The 19231-nt window shown below is 37.6% G+C and overlaps 1 protein-coding gene across 2 annotated transcripts in view; it reads left to right on the top strand.

The window, feature by feature from the left end:
• UMAD1 (UBAP1-MVB12-associated (UMA) domain containing 1) overlaps positions 1-19231 on the top strand; it is an 81447-nt gene that overhangs the window by 8338 nt on the left and 53878 nt on the right. The gene's annotated exons all lie outside the window — the stretch shown is intronic.

The raw sequence follows: 19231 nt of genomic DNA, 5'->3' as shown, positions 1-19231 counted from the left end.
CAAGTCACAAAAGCCTTGCCTCTAGATTATAAAAACCTAACAGTATCAGAGACTCTTGGAATGCTTTCTGAGGAGAACTTACATTCTTTCCAATAGTTCTCTGTTTAAACAAACCTGATCTCACATCTGTGAGATTGTGTTGTCATGTTTAATGGTTGCCTTCCACTAAATTTTGTTCATCTGCACCGGGTTTCATGACTACATCAAATCACCTCAGCACTTGCATCATGGAAGGGTCGAAGCAGACACATTGTCATCCCAAAAAAGTCTGGAGACCATTTAGAGTTTCAAATTCTGTAATAGGTGGAGAATTCTGCACCCAAATATTGCTTAGGTCCCACAATTGCTGGTCCTGATTCTGCATTGAATTTGGCTTCATTCCTTTATCCTGAAATGTTACCAGTGACTATTTAAACTTTGTTCATATAAATTCATATATCATATAAATATTAGTTTGTTAAATATAAACTTAAGAACTATCAGTTTTGCTTTAATCTTATTTTATTTCTATTTATTGTTAGTTTTTTGCTCAGAAGCTACTATAGCAAACTGCAATGAAATGGACTGTAATTTCATCTTAACTAACTTTTAGTGGGCAAAAGAATTGCTGTCAACCTGCTCAGTGGCGCATATCATTGTCTTGCTAGATGGATGTAGTTGCAGAATTATAGGTCAGCATTTAAGTAGATACTTATCTAGAAATTTATTTTTGTTTAGGAGTAGTGGCAATCCAGAAAAAAACAAAACCCAGACCACAAGACCTAGCTATTCTGCTAGTTACTTTTCTATTACTCAGATGGGAGGTTCTGAAGCTTTTTTAAACTTAGGTGTAAAATATTCTTGAAAGCACTAAATATCTTTAACAAATCTCAGTAGGATTATAGCACTATTAGTGTGAATATTGCTGTAGGCAACTTAAAGGGAGTGAGAATTTAATTTCTTGTGTTTTAAGTTGGTTCCTAAACCCATCTTTCATTCAAACCATATAAGAACAAAAAGCATAGTTCTGTGATATGGTAAGAAGTGCTTTGCTTTTCTTTCTTGGAGAAAGAAGAAAAATACATCCTCAGGGGATGCTTGCTCCTGATTTCCACTGTTGTGGTCAGGAGAGCTTGTCTGTTTCAAATCCCTTGCAAGATTGTTCACACCATGCACCACTGCTGCCAGGAGTCTTACTGGAAGTCAAAATGAGACTTATCAAGAAAGAATCAAATGCCATGTCCATTAAATTATGGAATATATCTATTTAATAATGTAGTGAGAGTACTGAGCATCACAATTAAATATAGATAGTCAAGTGTGATTTTCCTAACAATATTTAATTATTTTAATTATTTCTGTATCATGTGATATTTGAGAAAGAGGGAAGAAGGTTCAACACTTTATTGTATTGAGAAAGATCCACCAGAGCTATCACCCTGTCAAATGTTGAGAATAATTTTTTTTTGGTTTCTTTTTTTTGTCATAACTTCTCCAAGTCCTGTTATATATTGCTGTATTTTAAATCTGCTTTTGCTTGTAGAATATCAATGAGTTTGGATTTTCATTGTTTGAATACCTATTCTTTGCATAGTAAGATGACTTTCTATGCAAAAAGAGGGAAGCAACAAAACCAACTTTGCAGAACAATAGCAAAAAGAAATTATCTGTTTTAGCTTTTGGGGCAAACATTGGATCTGTGGGAGTCAAGAAAAAAGAATTTGTAATTCACTTTCTAAAAAATAAATACAAAATGTAATTTTCTACCAGGGACTAAAGCATTTTTATGTCTTAACTACCAGTTCACTTATTTTCCAGATACTGGTCGTCACATCTGTTACAGAACATGCACCACTTTTACAGCTTCAGGAACAAGCAGAACTGTTATTCTGAAAAAGGAAAAGAGGCTTATGAAATAGACGTAACACATGTGATGTGTTTTGATGAGGGAATCAATTGCAGAAATATGAAAAATGTTTCAGGTGTTTCCTGATCATCACAAATTGTTTCAAAGGTTGACATTCTGAATGCCAGAATTAAGGCAAGCTTGGGGATCTTGAAGACTAATAGTTCTTAAGGAATTTCTCATGTTTTGTGGCTTCTGTAATATAAAATAAATTCCAGCCTAACATCCATTCCTACTGTTGCTAGCCCCAAAGAAGACAGGTTAGTGCTAGCATTTTGGTTTGGCACAAAGCTACAAATCACTCATCAGATCTCAAAGATGCATGTGACTGGTAGTACTAATCTCAGTCTAAGATCAGGAGTTGAAACACTGAGACACCAATGCTGCTTCCTATGTGTGTTTGGCAAGGTCAGAAACTCTGCAGACATCCACATGGTGCTGATGGTTCTACTGGGCTGGGTAGTGAGTGTTTTTTGCTTGAAGACAACTGAAATACAGAATTATAGAATGGTTTGGGTTGGAAGGGACCTGTAAAGATCATCTAGTCTAACCTGCCTGCCGTGGGCCAGGACTTCTTTCACTGTGTCATGTTCAAAACCCTGTCCAACCTGACTTCGAACACAATTTCTCTGGGCCAGTGTCTCATTACCCTCACCATTTTTTAAAAATTAAATAATAAATTCACTTGTCACAGAATGTCTGTATGTGTTCCTTAAAAAATACTGCTAAATGTTAGTTTTGTTTTTACAGGTTTAGTTTAAGATGCTGATGTGCAGAGTCTTGGTTACTTTTCCAGAAAAATTAGAAGTAAGCCAGCGTGAGGGAGCAGCGAGTGCTGGTGGCTCCATCAGCCTGCAGCTGAGCAAGGGTGCCAGGAGGGCAGGGCCTTGGACAGAGACCTTATTGACAAGGGATGTGGTGAGGTCCATGCTGCTCAAGCAAGGACAACAGAGCAGGTCTGATGATGGTGACCACGGTCAGCTGAGAGTCCAGCAATTGCCAGACAAGTTTACAGGGATAAGGCCGATCTGAGGCCAGGCTGGGAAGTCAGGTTGGAGGGTTGGGGTCATCAAGGTGCATGGGCAGGCACAAGCATCCGTGCAGGGTGGCTTGGGCAAAGACCAAGAACCTGAGATGAGGCTTCTCCTGCAGCTCTTTGCCTCAGGCATGATGGATGTGCTCAGGCTGCACTGTGTCAGGCTGGCCATGGGTGCAGACAGACCCCCAGGGCTGGGGAAGGAGCTGCTGAGCCTGGTGGTCCACTTAGGGCTGAACAGCCAGGATGGTTGTGCTCTCTCACTAGTATTTGGAGGCAGCACAGTTTATTGAGGAGCTCTTGATCTGAGCCTTTGACCTTGCCTGAGTTCAAGTCTGCTTTGTTTACTTTTAACCAATCTGTTTCATGGATTTAAGAGTTCGCGTTTGTTTAGTTTTCTCTCAGGGATCTTCTTATGTCGTAAATTGGAATGGAGTAAATGGCTTGGAGAAGCAGCTGAGTTGCTAGTGCTGATAAACTTGATTTGTAAACGTATTTAACTTCTGTTACTTCCTTGAACTTAGGACATCGTCCTGTTTGATTTTTTTAGATGTATATTAACATGGATTTTCAATACTGACCAATGGCAATTATTTCAGAGCTCTGCTCTCAGCCTTAGGTGCAAATCTCTAACAGGTGGTAGGGAGTATTGTTATTGACTTATAGGGAGCACTTAACTGTCTGTCACCTGAAGGTTGTTTTCTGAGATTCAACAATTTTGCTGTAGAGTTTTTCAAAGCTTCAAGAGCAAAAATGGACAGGCATGGGATTCTCGTTAGTGTGGAGTGACTGTCACAGATGCAAGGAGGCTGTGGCCATGGTGAGATGCGTTGGCAGGAATTTTGTAAGGAAGGCGCGCTGCGGCTCTGTAGTCCTCCCTTTTCCCTACTGTGCTTTCATAGATCCTTGGAGGCCATCTAGAACAAGTAAGCAAATTTTGGTTTAACAGCTATTTATTATGCTTCTCACTGTTGGAGCATAGTTTTTGCCTGTTACATTTATTTCCTCTCAAGGGAACATATATTGTCATAGATAAAAGAACTTAGAGTGTTGGAAATCTCTGTCCAAGAAGGAGAAGGACTTGTGTTATTTGAATGAGTCTTGGATCTGTCAAATTAACAAATGTGTACCTTCTTTCAATGCTAATGTCTGAAGAGAAGGAGCATTACAGAACAAATACGGTCAGGCTTGCACCAACATCTAAATCCTCACAGAAAAAAGGAGGTGGGAACTACTAGTTTTCATCCTCTGCACTGAAATGTATAAGTTATAAAGCAAATATTTATTTCTTATTAAGAAACTAGAAGAGGCCTGGTATTAGATGAAAGGTGGAAAGTTTAGGAATTTTTTTGCAAGAAGCAAGGTGTTGTAGAATTCATCACTATTACATGCTGTGACAAAGTCAGGAACAAAATGAGATGCAAAAAGAGTACACAATGAGTTTGATAAATTATGATGGGTGATAGCAGATATTCTTATCACAAAATTTTGGTGGTCAGGTATGACTTACTATTTTAAGCTGATCTCTGCAAGGCATTCAAACTTTGATTTTATCTTAAATGAGGTACTTGAACCCCTGATGTATTCAGTATATATATATTACTGAGTTAATTCAGTATTATAATTCGTATGGGATCATTCTCATCTGTAGGCAGGAGTATCCTCGCACAGCTGTGAGACTAAAAAGTATGATTTACAGCCAAATGAATTTTCCCTTTGTTAACTGCAGTTATATTGCAAAAGAACATCCTTAATAAATCAGGAAGTCTTCTGTACTGAAGATGTAAAAAAGTAAACTGATCAATACAGCTCAGTCTTTAGTGCTGGAAATCTTGACGGTTTACCCAAAGACCAATTTTACATATACTTGTTGCCTCCAACTCCCCATTTCTGTTTTGTCATGAATTTATTCTACATGCAGATAGTTTTTTGGGTACTTTTTATTGTAGAAGGAAGGATTGGATAAATTGCATATATGAATTGAGACACGCCCACTGTCACCCAACATCTAAAAAGGTCTTACAGTAAGATCCTTATTGTTTCCATGTTGAAGTTAGTGATACAGATCTCTACATGTATTTTTAAGAACTCTTTAAATGTTTGCTTCTGAGAGAAATGTGCAATTTTAAAGTCTTGAGGAGTGAGTCTGTTATGAAAGGGAAACTTAATATACTGATCCTCCCAAATCAAAGGACTACTCCTGTACTAATTTGTTACTGCAATTCAAATATTTTTTTTTGTTTCTTCTCTTTGTGTACACACCTGAAAGATTAAATGCATCAAGAGATTTGTAAAATCTTAGTGTAACTGCTGCTGTTTGTTTTTCTAGGAGTCAGTAGTAATGTATAGTAGATTCCTGTGAATCTCTGCATTGTTTTTTCATTAATATTTAAAGAGCTTTTAGCGGTGCTATTAAGGAAGGCTAGGTTGCTGCAGTGTTTTAAAATACACAGTTACATTAAAGAAATGCACAAGGCTTTGTGCCGGTTGGAAAAAAGCATTGTCTCAATGTCCTTTCACTTCCTGCATCAATGGGCTTAGATTACGTATTTTTATATAACAGTAAGTGCTTGTGTAGTTACTTCCAACCTTGCAGTTTTCAAATACCCAAGCTACTATTTCATTATGTTGTTTAAGTTTAAAAATATTTAATACCTTTATAATATGAGGTTGGGGGAAATGTTTTAATATTTTTATCTAAAGAATACTTTATATGTGTCAGCCAGTGCCACTGTAAGGGAACACTTTTGATGCACACCAAGAAGTTACTCTGTTAACTGACCTGTTTCTCGAAGTGCTGCTTTATGGGCTTTATACTTAAAAATCGTTAGTAGCTCATTTGGGCATTGAATTTTGCAGTCAGAGTTGACTGAAAAGGGTGGAGGAGGAATTCAGGAGAAGTAGTCCTCTACCGTTACTGATCCGTAGTTGCATAAGGAGGTAATGGCTACCCTTCATTCAGTAATGAAGTCAAACTAATCCTCTTGGGTACTAATTTTGCACAAAAACAAACTGCGTTTTTCAATAGTACCGCTAGATGGGGATTTCTCTTGTATTCAGGAGTTGTAGGGCTTTTCTCTCTCCCTTTCATGCTCAAACACACAAAGTGGAGTAGTAGTAATTATCAGTACACCATTTTATTAGACTGTAGTTTTTCAACAGATTTATAAAAAGCTTTTTAAAGCCTAATATCAAATCTGTAATGGCATTCCAACCTAATAAAAATAATGAAGCTTGAAATGTTGACAGCATGTATCTAGATGTTGGCTTGTAATTCCTTCCAAACAGATCTGTTGAGGCCCATGTGGGACCTAAATAACACAAAGAAGTAAATTTGCATATTTTACAGCAGGGGGAAAAAACAGAATGCAAAAACATGAATAATTAGGAGCACAAGCTTCATGCTATATTAATACTGTTGAAAAGCATGTGTTGATTGTATTCTGAAAGCCAGTAGTGATTTGGTTGAGTGAACTCAGCATCTCTTATGCAGATTAAAGGAACTGGGTTACAGAACAACTGAAATTCATTGTTTTGCTGTATAAGGAGGTATATTTCTTAAAGGAAATTTTCTTTTTCTTGGATTCTGTACAGCACGGAATCTTTCTGTTTAAGGCCTCATCAAAGCATGTTTTTGTTGACAAAAGAGCTGTGCAATTCTTCATTTACTTGTACACCTCTAGATTTTAAAAATAGTTCTCTCAGCCACAAATCAGTTGTTAGTATTTTTAGCACTTTAGTATACATGACCTACTTACTTTTCATTCCATAACATTTCTCTCTCCCCTTTTTTTTGGTTTTGTTTTTTGCTTTCTAAGGCTTGAACCCCTGAAACACATTCATGATGCTTCCATGCTATGAATTTGCTTATTTTAAAATTTGCAGAAGTGCCCTTCTTAGCATACAGGCCATTTTAGAATTGAATAATATGAATCATTGCCTTCTGTTGAAGGCAACTTAAGATTTATAACAGAGTTATAATGAAAAAAAGTTATTTACTTAAAAATGGTAAATAGTATTAAAAGTGAGTTATTAATTGCTTTGCCTGAATATTGTCTTGGCCCCTTAAAACCAGGTAAGTTTGGAGATAGCTGTGAGTTGAGCACTGACTCAAGGGAGGAGAAAAGAAAGAAGATGAAGACTTCTTGTTTAACTTCTACAGAAGTTTTAATTCTGGGGAGAAAAAGGAAGAATATGCTGCTGTGTTAGAGAGCTTTGTTTTGGGGCTTTGAGATGAAAATGCACAGAACCAAACATTTTCAATCTGTCTTTTAAGCACAACATCTTAATTTGCATAACCAAAGAAGGAAAATGTTAAGATGTACCAGTCTTTTCAGAAGTTGATATAATTGTAAGAGGTTAAACAGGCATCTGGCAAAAGGTTGTTTTGAGGTCACAAATGCATCTGGCAGTTTGCTGCCAGCCCTCTTAGAAAATATTGGTTGGAGTTGCATTCCTGTTTTTCGTATTAACTGCTTTCTGACTTGGTGTATAATAGTCACTTTCTATGTGTCCAGGTCTCCAAGCTGCTCCTGGGAGGTTTGGTCCTACTGATTTTAAGTCTTGCAAATAGTGATGGAAGTAGAATATGCTGAAGTAAGAAAATCCTTTTTTTGCTAGAAATTTATCATCGGGAGAGATGAAGGCATTTCTTGGATGTGACTATTCTGCAAAGACATATTTCCATAGTGGACATAGTATTCTTTAACCTTTGCTTATAGTAGGGTGATCACTTTTGACACCTGGCTTCTGACAATTTTACTCCCACACACAGTAGTTTACTCTCTAGTAGTACTGCCTTAATCTATTGGTCCGTGTAGCATTCTTAAAGCAATTTGTAGGTTGGAATATAAGAAAGGAAAATAATGATTGCTTATTGTAAAACGGGGTAAAAATAGCAAAATACCATGTAAAAGTAGGGATTTTCAAGTGCTGCTTATAAACTTTGTTTCCCAGAATATGCTGATTATTAAATCTCTCTTAGAATTAAAAGCTTCTTTGTTTTATGATGCAAAGAAAATATTCCAAGACATGATAATATATTTTTAACCCAGGTCTGATTTTTCTCTATGAGGTGAACTTATAGCTAGGGCTATCTGAAAAACAAGAGGTGGAGAAGGTGTTGCAGGAGTGCAAGCTGCTGTTCTGGCAAGTGATAAATTCAGGTTGAAGTCCCTCTTTCAGCAATTTACAGCATAGTTAGAAGATCATTCTTTGCAAAGAGAGCCCTAGTCATTAGCCCATGCAATTGCTGCCTCTCTGGTTGGGGTAATTCAGACTTCCACAGATGTTATTTTTCTGAAAGAAAGGTTAATTTTACACACACCCCTCCCTATCTCTGGCAAAGAAATGTTTTTGTACAGTTTTTCAGTGGAAGAAGAAAGATTTCTTTGCCAAAGACACATTGTCTTGTTTATTTTTAATTATGTAGTATGAAGAAACTCAAGAAAGTTATGTTCTGTGTTTTACAAGTGCTTCAAGTCAGTCATGCCATAGGCCTCAATATGAAATAGTAACATAAGTGTAAGGCTTTACTTTATAAAATGAAAGATGGCTTGTCACCTTCTGCATAAAGGTGTTTTTTCTGTATCTGCTCATTCCTGGTATACTAGGTTAAGTACCTTCCAGTAAGGGCCAAAGAAATTAAAGGATATAGGCGATTTACCCAGTCAGTTGTTTTGCACTTCAGTGCTATTTCATCTGCTTCTGCCATAACACATCTTTGGTGGTTGCCAAAAATGTAATGTGCTTTCTGATCTCTGCTCACACAGCTGAATGATCGTCAGCTTTTTCACGCCGCTTTTCCCCCACAAATGACGGCTGCATGGAGTCAGTTCTGAAATTATTCTTTCTTCCTTTGGTCAAAAATAAGCATTTGCTCACAGCATTGACCATGGCTTGCTGGGGAAATGATACAGTAATAATTTTCTGTGACCATGATCATTTCACTTTGAGCTTTTTATATCTTTTAGTGAATTATTCTAGTGCTATTTCTGTTGTCATGGGGATGTCCTTCTATGTGATAGTAAAAAATAAAGAGGAATACAAAGACATCCTAGAAGTAGTGGGCTGCTTCATTTGTGCAGTTCGTTTCTTTAACAATTAGCGCACACTTTGCTGTTACTACAGTTAACCATGTGCATCACAGGATGCAATCACCATCTTAATTCTGTATATTCTTTCCTCAATGTACTCGTGGTTATTTGCTACAAAAACTGCGTATGGGGAAAAAATGATAATGGACAGAAATTCATTCAAAAGCTTAAGTGAGTTTAACTCAGGAATATTGATACAGTGTGCGTGTTTCTCTGTCTTTCTTCGTCCCACTAGCTGAGATAAATGTGGGACTTCAAATACACTCAGCAGATGTGTACAGTCTCTTCATTTCCTTCTTGTTTTTGTCAGGGTGTCTAGGTGAAGTTAGGGGAATGTTGATTAGTTAGGTGCATATGGATTTTGTATTTTGTCTATAAGAATACAAGTACAAACTGCTAGAGAGCGCTCTCGCAATTGGTAGTATTAAGTTGTTGATAGTGAGGTTCATGTATTTTGGTGGTTGGTTTTTTTCCCCTCTTTCAGTTACCCCCAGATTAATTATGAGGTCTTTGAGTACGTGACTACCATTAAACATGTACAATATACTCATTTTTTTCATTTTAAATGGGCAAGCTTCATTAAAATGATTCAAAGTCCCAGACCTTTCCTGGAAAAAAAAAAATCTAACAAACCACCAAAACCCAAAAAACAAACAACCAAAAAACCCTCTTGCTGTTAGACCATATAGTTCTAAATCTTTCCAGTGAGATCAGTGTAGACCAGCAACTGTTGTTCAGGAGTTTAAGCTCCAAGTTTTGCTGTTGTTCCAGGGTGAATAAGGGAGAGCAACAACTTCAAACCCACAAGATTAATTTTTATCCTTCTTTCAGTTTGTATGTTTTCAGTTTTTTTGAGAGGGAGGGAATGGGACTTTACGGCTATTTCTTCAGCATTTTATTTTTTCAGTGGGAATTTGTCTACATAATTTCTTCTGAATGATTTCATCCTTGGGTCTTTCAGAAGGGGAAGGCTATGACTAAGGAAGATTTGATTTACAAAAGCATTAGCAAAGCTATTACAGTAGAAAGCTTTAAAACATGGATATTAAATACACATACCAATACACCCTTCATTAGGAGAGAGAATTAAGGGGAGATTTTCTTTTGCCAGAACTGTTTTCTTTTACTAACCTACAAGTTATATCAACACGCTTATGAAGACATGCACAAATTGTTTTCCTTCGATTTAAACAGAATTTAATTTACTGACTCCAGTTGAATATAAACTTCAGTTGGGTATACCAGCTCTTATGAAAATTTACTCCTACTTTATCACTGAGTGAACCAGAGGTGAGACCCAGGAAAGAACTGGTAGTAGTTTGCAACTTGTGCATTGTGCTTTAAAAAGATAGGAAAGAGTGAACCAAGAAGTAGAATTAAATGTCTCTGAAATTCAGTTTACAAAATGTGTTTTGAGCATAGTTACCTAAAATGACCCGCTGGCAAAAGCAGAGGCCAGCAGTAAGCTTGAATTCTTGGTGTGCTCTGGAGCTGAAGTGCCTGGATTGAGGTGCCATACATCAAGCACGTCTGTCCTCTTGATTCAAAACCAAAAGTTGAAGTTACAGCATGTTCTTGGAATATATTTGGTGTGCACTTGTACTTATTCAAGCATTCATCCAAGAAGCAGGAGACCTCAGATCTAGTTATGCGTAGTCTTAGCGCAGTCAGATGCGCATCTTCTAGTATCAAAGTCTTAAATAGTCCAGTTGGGAGGATGCCCGCTCTTTATATTGGTGGCACAGTGGTTCTACTTCAATAATGCAAGATGGAGGCGCTGCTCTGATACTGCATTAATCAATGAACTGCAGTGACCTGGGAGTAAGGAGACTGGAATGCTGATCTCTACTCCCTAGCCTGTGTGTGTTGCCGGTTCGTGCTTTTTTTTTTCCTTAAACTGAAATGACTACAGAGTAAAAAAAAAAAAACAAACCCAAAAAAACCCCCCAACCCCGCCCCCCCCCCCCCCCCCCCCCCGAACAAAAAGAACCCCCCAAACCAGCTTGAAGAGACAGGAGTGTGTTGCCAACTCTTAGGCATCGGGCTCAGACTCTTTCTGATTTGTTTTACCTCTGTCCCAGGCAACCTTTTGTTTTTGGTTGAACCAGGTCCAGAAGGAAGCGGAGAAAAGTGCCTCAAGCAAATTAAAGTGTAGCTGACCGGGGAGGGAGGGCTCCCTGTGGGAGGCAGGAGCCTGAATACTTTCAGACTACAGGGACCAGATCTCAGGTCCATTGCTCCCTGTTCACAGGGGCAGTTCAGAGGGAGAGGGGAAAAGCAGGATCTCATTTCCCCTGTTATAATTTCCAGGGAAAAGGTGCCTGTTATGCCTGGAATATGCTGTGGGGGAGGCAAGAGGAGGCAGGAGTTAAGCTGCTTCCCAATCAGATCCAGGACGGTTGTGTTTATGTGCAGAAGCGACAGTTAATGAATTTAGATCCCTAATGCATTTTGTGGATTCTGAGACAGCTGCTTTTTAAATTTTTTTTTCAACTATGCCTTTCCAGGCATCATACCCATTCTAATCTTGTTGATAGCAAAATATGGGTACTGTGTGAAGATGAGTTGTGGCTTGTTATGATATGCTTTTCATTTTAACTAGCATTAAGTAGCAGTCAAATTCTATGCTTGCAAGCCTTTGCTGTTGGACTGAATCACCTTTTTAGGAATATTAAGAAACTAATAAAAGAAAGAAGGGGAGAACTCTAAGAAAAATAATTGAGGATCATACTTTCGAGTGATATTCAACTTGTCACTGCCACGAATGCATTCATTATCTGTCAAAAGTTGATTAAAAAAAGCCCTACTTTGTCGCTGGGAGGTGTGTTGCAGGCACAGCTGCTGGGCAGAAGAGGGTGCGTTTTGTTTGTGTGTGCTCCTTGTGCCCATTTAGCAATCGGGGCCTGGGCCCAGCGTGGCTAGGGCTGACAGCGCCGGCTGGTCGAAGAAATGGACTCTTCCATGTAAAATCATAGTAAAAGCTATCCCAGCACATTCTGATTCCAAGTTTGATTATACCAAGTTATTGAGAACTATAGATTAGAAAATGTTTTACGCATTTTATTTGCCTGCCTATTGCTTTTTTTAAAAATTAAAGCACACAGTACTGCTGTGGAAGGTGGTTTAAAGTTGATCAGGGCCATAGTACAAGTGTGGGTCCATTCTTTATCCTTATACTCCTGAGCTAATTTGTCTTGCAATGTTTGTGTTTTTTGCGGTCTTAGGTTTTAAAGCAAAAAGGCAAAGCATTTTTTTTTTTTTTTTTTTTAAATTAAAGACACCCCCACCCCACCCCTTCAATTTCTCTTGATATCTTTTAGTGGTTAAGCAATACAGGCTCATACCTGCTTAATGTCAGCTTAATGTCAGCAGTTATCTTTCAGCTGCATGTCTTACACACTGACCTTCATAACAGCTACTCCTGAGCAAGAAATGCTTTCTTTTCTAACCTCTATTTGACAAATCAAAGGCTAAGGGTGTCTGTGTTGCTCCTTTGTGTTCTGATTTCAGAAGGTGTGGTATGTGTAAGTGGTCTTGTCTACTACTTCCTTTCTCTCTTTTTTCCTACCTTCTCCCTTGGGTCCAGTGAAACTTCTGAATCCTCTGGGTTTATATTTCTTTAAGTCTTCAGCGCATTCCTGGCAGCATAAGCCATCTGTTTGCTTACATTCTGTAGCTAAAGCCAATGAACTTCTTGTGCAGAGAATGAATTATGAAGTTAAGACGTTTCTGGTGAGAACATGTCTAGGCACTTTTGATCTTGACTCTGGAGATCAGGCTTAACATGGGGTGCAAATGAACACACTCTGAGGCTTTTGCTTTAAAACTTCTATTTCCATTCTGCTACTCTTGAGTTTCCTCATGTATACCCTCCCATTACCTTTGCCAACTGGAGAGCAACCATCAATTAATGTTGTTGTCTGTCTTGTGTGACTTAAAGTAGCCTAAGTGCTCTGATGTGATACCTGAAGTCTTAAGGACCAGCCTACTGATCTAGTGTTTCAGGAGTCCAGTGTATTCTGCCCCTTTTGAGAGGACTGAACCTTAGCGTGTGCTAAGCTGACGTGCTGCAAGCAGAAGGTGATAGCTGATACGCTGTGGGAATATGTTCAACTCTTGGTTTTAATTTTACTTTTTAAGTACGTTTGGGATGATATTTATTACTGTTAAACCACCCAGAAGAACAGAACTGGTGTTGAAATGAAAAAAGCAGTTAGTTTTTGGGAGGCCAGGATTTTGAGTTTATTCTTTAAGATAACTAAATCGGTAAATGCTATATACACTGCCTCCAGAAATCATCTGAAGGTCAGAACATAATGTAACATGGTCCTTGGCCTTCTTTCTTCCCTCCAAAACAACAGCTTCTAACTGGGAGCTCATTTTCTTAATTCTAAATTGAATTATGTGTATGAAACCTAGTTTTGAAGTAGAGAGTAACCAGGGTAAGTAATGTGACCCTCACTGCTTTAGAAACATGCTGAAATGCTAGTCAAGCAGAGGCAGAAATATCCTGAAGTGCATTTACTTTTGCCAGTTGTTAAAATCCTGTCTACTTTTAGATACTTCTGCTTCTGATGTATTTATTAACAAAAGACAGATAGAAGAGTCTTGGCTTGTACACTTGATGGACAAAAAGATATCCAAGGGAAGAGCTTTCTGTATTCTTACGCTCCCCACATTCTAGTGGGGTACTAACTAATCCAAAGTAATTTTTCTTCTTAAATGGAAGCATCTTATTTGTAGATATTACTATACACACTGAAACTAAGCAAGTTCGGCTCTTTCAAAGATGTATGGTGAAGAAGCTCAGGAGTGGTTCGTAGATTCCCTTGAAACCTTAGGGATGTATTTGTTTGTTTGTGGTCATGTCTGTGGCTTTCCTACTTTCCCAAGGTGGATTTATGTACAATTTTTTTTTGTTAGTAAAACTGAGGTTCTCTTGCCAGTGAGCATAATTCATGCTATAGTCATGGTGGAAGTGTTTGGATGTTTTAGATCTTGATGTAAACTTTGTAGATAGATCAAATAAATACAGTTTGAATAAACAGCATTGTGGATGGGGGAGGCTTTGTTATATTTAGTTTATTGTAAACTGAGTGTCTGGTTACCTTTTTTCCCCGTAAGTTCTGTCCCTTTTTTAGCTCGGGAGCGTTGATTATTACCCTTTTTTTTCCCCCGGTTCACACATTATAGCAGAAATACTAGACTATGGAATTGATCCTTATGGAACACTACTAAAACTGTACTGCACGTGTGCCACCTGCTTCTGAACAAAGTATTTCTAGCAAGCCATATGTATATGCTTTTCTGTTGCCAACGAATTACTTTCTGAACAATGAATTGAAGGAATAGCCTCCATTAAAATACGTGTGTGCACTGGAGATAAATTCAGTATAGTTATTAAAGTTGAAAAGATTCAGTGCTAAATGTGGAGTTAGTAAAGTGAAGCAGAGCTCCACAGTTCTTGACTTTTTCCTGTGAGATCTTCCAGGGGAGTTCCTCAAGCAGTCAAATAACAAGTAGGCAGAGTAGCAAAAGGCTGAGGAAAGACTGAATATCTCGTCCAGTCTCATAACACTGTTTAATTCTTCTATTCTGGTATTCTACACTAGAAGAATACCAAGATATAATTGGGTGTGTTGGTATCTTCCATGATCGTGCCCTCTTTACAAAGGGGAATTTCAAGAGGTTAAACATTGCATATGATGGAACCACTGCAACTAAATCCTCTGTTAATGCATTAGAACAGGAGAGGAAATGGGAGAGGGACCAAATATGTCTTTAATTTACCTTTGAACTAACCAGTTTCAGGTGGCCTGTCTAGTAGGTTCGTTTGTCCATGTAAATTAGTGTCCTTCTGACCCCAAAGCTAACAAATTTAAAAATGAAGATGTAGACAGATAGAAAAAGCATAACTTACCAGAGACATGATACATAGTATTATCTATCCCTGTTCAGAATTCAGCTTCTGTTATTCATAAGACATATCTTAAAGAAACCAATAGCTCTTGGCCAGCTTCCAGACACTTGGGGAAACTATAGGTTATAATTACACTTTACAAAAAAAACACAACAAAAAAACCCACAACAACAAAAACAAACGAACAAGCCCCCCCAAAAAACCAAAAACCCAACAAACAAAAAAACCCCCAACTTCTTGTAGCCAATTATTTACTTGTGTCTAAGTGCTTTTATTTAAATAAATATTGTACCAATGTGAAAGTTCAGTTCTTAAGAAAATAAGCCTAATCTTTAGGAGTTCTTCTATGTGAATCTGTGTCAAAGACAGAGATACGATCATCTATACAAATTGTTGGTTTCAAGATTTGGCCACGAAAAGTTGTCTTTCCCTGTGTAAACTGAAGGCACTATTAGTCTACTTACCTGTAGTAAGCTTACTTACCTGTAGTATGCTTACCTGTTATTTTTTGCATTGAATGTAAGTTGAAAGTTGAGGACATCTATTTTGTATACAGCTGTGTGTGCATTTTCAATATAGGAGGAAATACAATCAGTTCAGCATGACTGGATTACTATAAATAGTTCTAGAAAATACCTTCATTTCCTCTCCACCTTTATTTTTGTCAGGGGCCTTACTGACTTTTTATCAAAGTTGAGTGTTAATTTTTATTTTAAAAATTCAAAGTTACAACAGAGAGTGGTGCCTGTACTTAAAAAAATATTAATAAAATAGAGCCCACCTTATCAAAAAATTTTGGACGTGCTTTGCTCATTGTTTTTTAGGGAGGTAAAGAATTTTACTATTGCAGATAATAATGATGAAAGCAAGAATGCAATATATTATTGTGCTAAAACTATAAAAGGTTGTTTTGTGAACTAAATAGTTCATTTCTGCATTCATAGGAGAAAATATAGATTTCAGGCCTTTTTTTCCTTCAGGTGGAAGCTAATTAGGTAAAAAATATTTTACAGTATTTCAAACTTCATTCCTAGGTGAAAAAGTTGATTTTTTAATAGAATAGTTATGCTTTCTAAGTGTATCATCATCTGCTAAACTAATGTGACTTGCTCACTTCTAACTGGGTATGAAAAGCATGCATTTTGTGAGTCAGGTAAGTGCAGGCTGCAATAATACACAATACATAGTGCAGCTGAAGAGAAAAGCACCTTTCAGAAGAACTTTCTCCATTACGAGCAAACCCCATACGGCCAGCTGTGCTATGGCTTTACTGCTCACCAGCCTTAGCCCTCCTCCCTTATTCTCCTTCGGTCCCATCCCTTCTCCCACAAATCTCTCCTTAAATGGCTTGGCAAGGAATGGCACCTCCAAGACTAGCTGGCATGCTGGTCCAAAGTCACATAGCCAGCACACAGGATGGTAGCCACCCTCAGATAAGCCTAATGGAGTGCTTGGCTTTGGGCCACTGGTGGGTGGGTAACAACCGACTCAAGCAGCTGCTCGCAGCCTATAACCTGTGGTTGCACTGTTCTGGTTTAGCAGCTCTGTTTTAGGGACTTGGTTGAAGTTTAATTGACGCAGTCCAATGATCACAAAAGTTATTAATGAATAACAAAGGAAAACACACAGGCCATCCAACTTGAAAAGCTTTTTTTTTTTTTTCTTTAAAAAAGACTTTAGCTGTGTACTACTTGAAGCTTTAAAAACACTAGGGTTTTTTTTGTACCCCTTACCTGTGAAAGGGTACGTATGCATTGTTATTCTAAACCTTTTCATTTATAAATATTTTTCAACCTTTTAAAAATTTTTTCCTTTGTTGTAAACATTACATAAAACTTTATTAAAAGTGGGAAAAGTGTTAGATTTTCATGCTGAGTCGCTGTTATTTTTGCTTTCAAAATTGCATGATTCAGCAATTTATTCTTTTATTGGTATAACAGAATAATTTATGTATACAAGACTTGGTAGATTAGTTTTGCATCTACAAAAACTCAAGTAGCTGTAGCTTAGTTTGTTCCATAAACACAACTGAAGTATTGTGATACTGGATTGATAGTAATTGGCTTTTTTGTGGGTTTTTTATTGATACTATTTTTATCCTTTGTTTAGAATTATTTCACATAACTGCCTAAATTCTGGTGAGTTTTACCCCGGTTTAGTTTGTTAGGGTTTTGTGGGGTGTGTGTGTGTGTTTGTTTTGTTTTGTTTTTTGTTTGTGTTTTTTAAATAAAAAGTAGTCAAGCCATGTAAAAGTTGGATGTTAAGTGTTGTGCCTTCCTGTTATGAAACTTGCTGCAATCCCCAAATTCAAAGTAGATTGGGAATGTGTGCAAGACATCAAGAACAACAGAACAAGGGAGTATGCAATGAAATAAGTGCTGGAATGTTGATCGATCAGGATGACTCTCTGCAGAAATACAGCTATGAACTTTGCTGTCCGTAAAACCATCTTATTAGGTGAGTTCAAAGCCTGTCATCAGTGAGCTTGCTTGTTTGAATAGAAACAACTATAGGCAACCTGTCTGAGAGCAGCCATATGCCAGAGGCTGGCTTAAGAGCATGATAAGCCAATGATGTTTAACAGATGGATCTTTCCGTAAATGAAAGTTGCTGGCTTTTGCAAATCTCTATGCTAACTAGATACCTGCATGTTTTGATATCTCAAATTGAGTCCTTTAAAAAGGAGGAAAAGCAAGTATACAAGAGAAACATTCAAAAAAGAAAAGCAAAAAAAAAGCATCGGTTTTTAGAAGTCACATAAATTGGGATCAGGACGCCCTTGCTTTTTGCTGAGAACACATGTTACTACCTGAAATTGTAGTGAAGGTGATCGAGAATAGATGGATGAAGTGTGATACATTGTGAAAGAGAAGTCAAGTCTATAGAGGTAATGCTCGATAGCTTCCGAGCCACCTTAACTGTATGTATACCAATGCATCTGCACAGGTATTGCAAATTTGTTGTTTAAACTGGTAGATTCCAGGGTGTTTTCAACGGTAGTTTAGGTGGTTTTAGTGGTATGTTTAAGGCACTTACTACAGTACCTTGATACACTTAAGAAAATATGTTTCTTAAATCCGAACTTTTTCAGAAGTGGAGTGAAAGCAGCTTTTTTCCACAATGAGTTAAGTACGTGTGCTGTATCCCACTGTGAATTCAGGTTGAAAAACTTACTCCCATGCTAGTACAAAAGATGGCTGATGATCAACAGATTCAGGTAAAGTTAGAACGTTTTATAAGGCTGCAAAAAAATCTGTAAGTCTCCAAAAAAAGTAGTCATCATCTGTATTTCTGCTCTGTCTTTTTTGTCCTTCCTCCATGTTGACCAAGTTAGCTTTCACTAAGAATTGCAAAGTCTTGATATGATTAAGTGGAGATTTTAGAAAGTTAAACAGTTTTGTATATTTGACATATTGAGATAAGGTGTTTAATATTGTCTATAGATAGTTTATTTTTAGTAAAATGTAAGTACTTAGGAATTCCCAAGTGTTGAATAAAGCAGTTGTCATCGTGAAAGTTTACAGTGGCAACTTTTAGCTTGTACTGACTCTGACTGGAGAAGATGTATCTGTTAGTTTATTTGTTCACCACTGTGACTTGCAAGAATGAAACGGTGTAGTTGGTAGGTCTGGTTTGATATAGGAGTTAATCCATCTACATTGCTGTATGTCCTTCCGCTGTGTAAACATTGCTAAATTTCGGGGGCCTAGAAAATACAGAATAGAAGCATGTAGCTATTTCTGCATTAAGTTAAAATGTACCTCCAGCTGAGTATTACTCTCAAATGTGCCATCCACATTTAGAAAGTAGTTTTTTTGAAATAGCTGAGTAAGGGCACAGCAAATGCCAAACAATTGCCCATTTCCTGAAAACTCTGGACAGAATTTGGAAGCAAAGTAATACAACGAAATGCTCTGTATAACAATTCACGAGATGGATTGTGTTGAGTAGGTCTAGAAATTGAGTGTAGGTCTGGCATAGAAAGTTTCTGCTGGCTCTGCTGACCAAAGCTTAATATTTGTATCAGCCAAGAAAGTTTGATTGACTTGTCTTCTACTGTTGTTATGCACTTCAGTTGATGAAGTGTTCAGTTGCATTTGGACAATGGTAGTAGTATGGTGTTTTGGCGTCTTTCAAAGAATGTAAGGAAGTCTGTTAAGAATTCTCATCTGTATACTCACATGCGTTACTGATCCAGATTTCATATATGTCTATAATAATTATGGATATTCTTTCATTCCTTGTTCTATCCTGTCCAAGTACAAACTGAACTCAGGTTCCGTTTTCCAGTGCCG

The sequence above is a fragment of the Falco biarmicus genome, chromosome 4 (assembly GCF_023638135.1).
Source record: "Falco biarmicus isolate bFalBia1 chromosome 4, bFalBia1.pri, whole genome shotgun sequence".
Classification (NCBI taxonomy): Eukaryota; Metazoa; Chordata; class Aves; order Falconiformes; family Falconidae; genus Falco; species Falco biarmicus.
The sequence above is the reverse complement of the archived record's forward strand: the minus strand, read 5'-3'. Positions and strand labels throughout refer to the sequence as shown.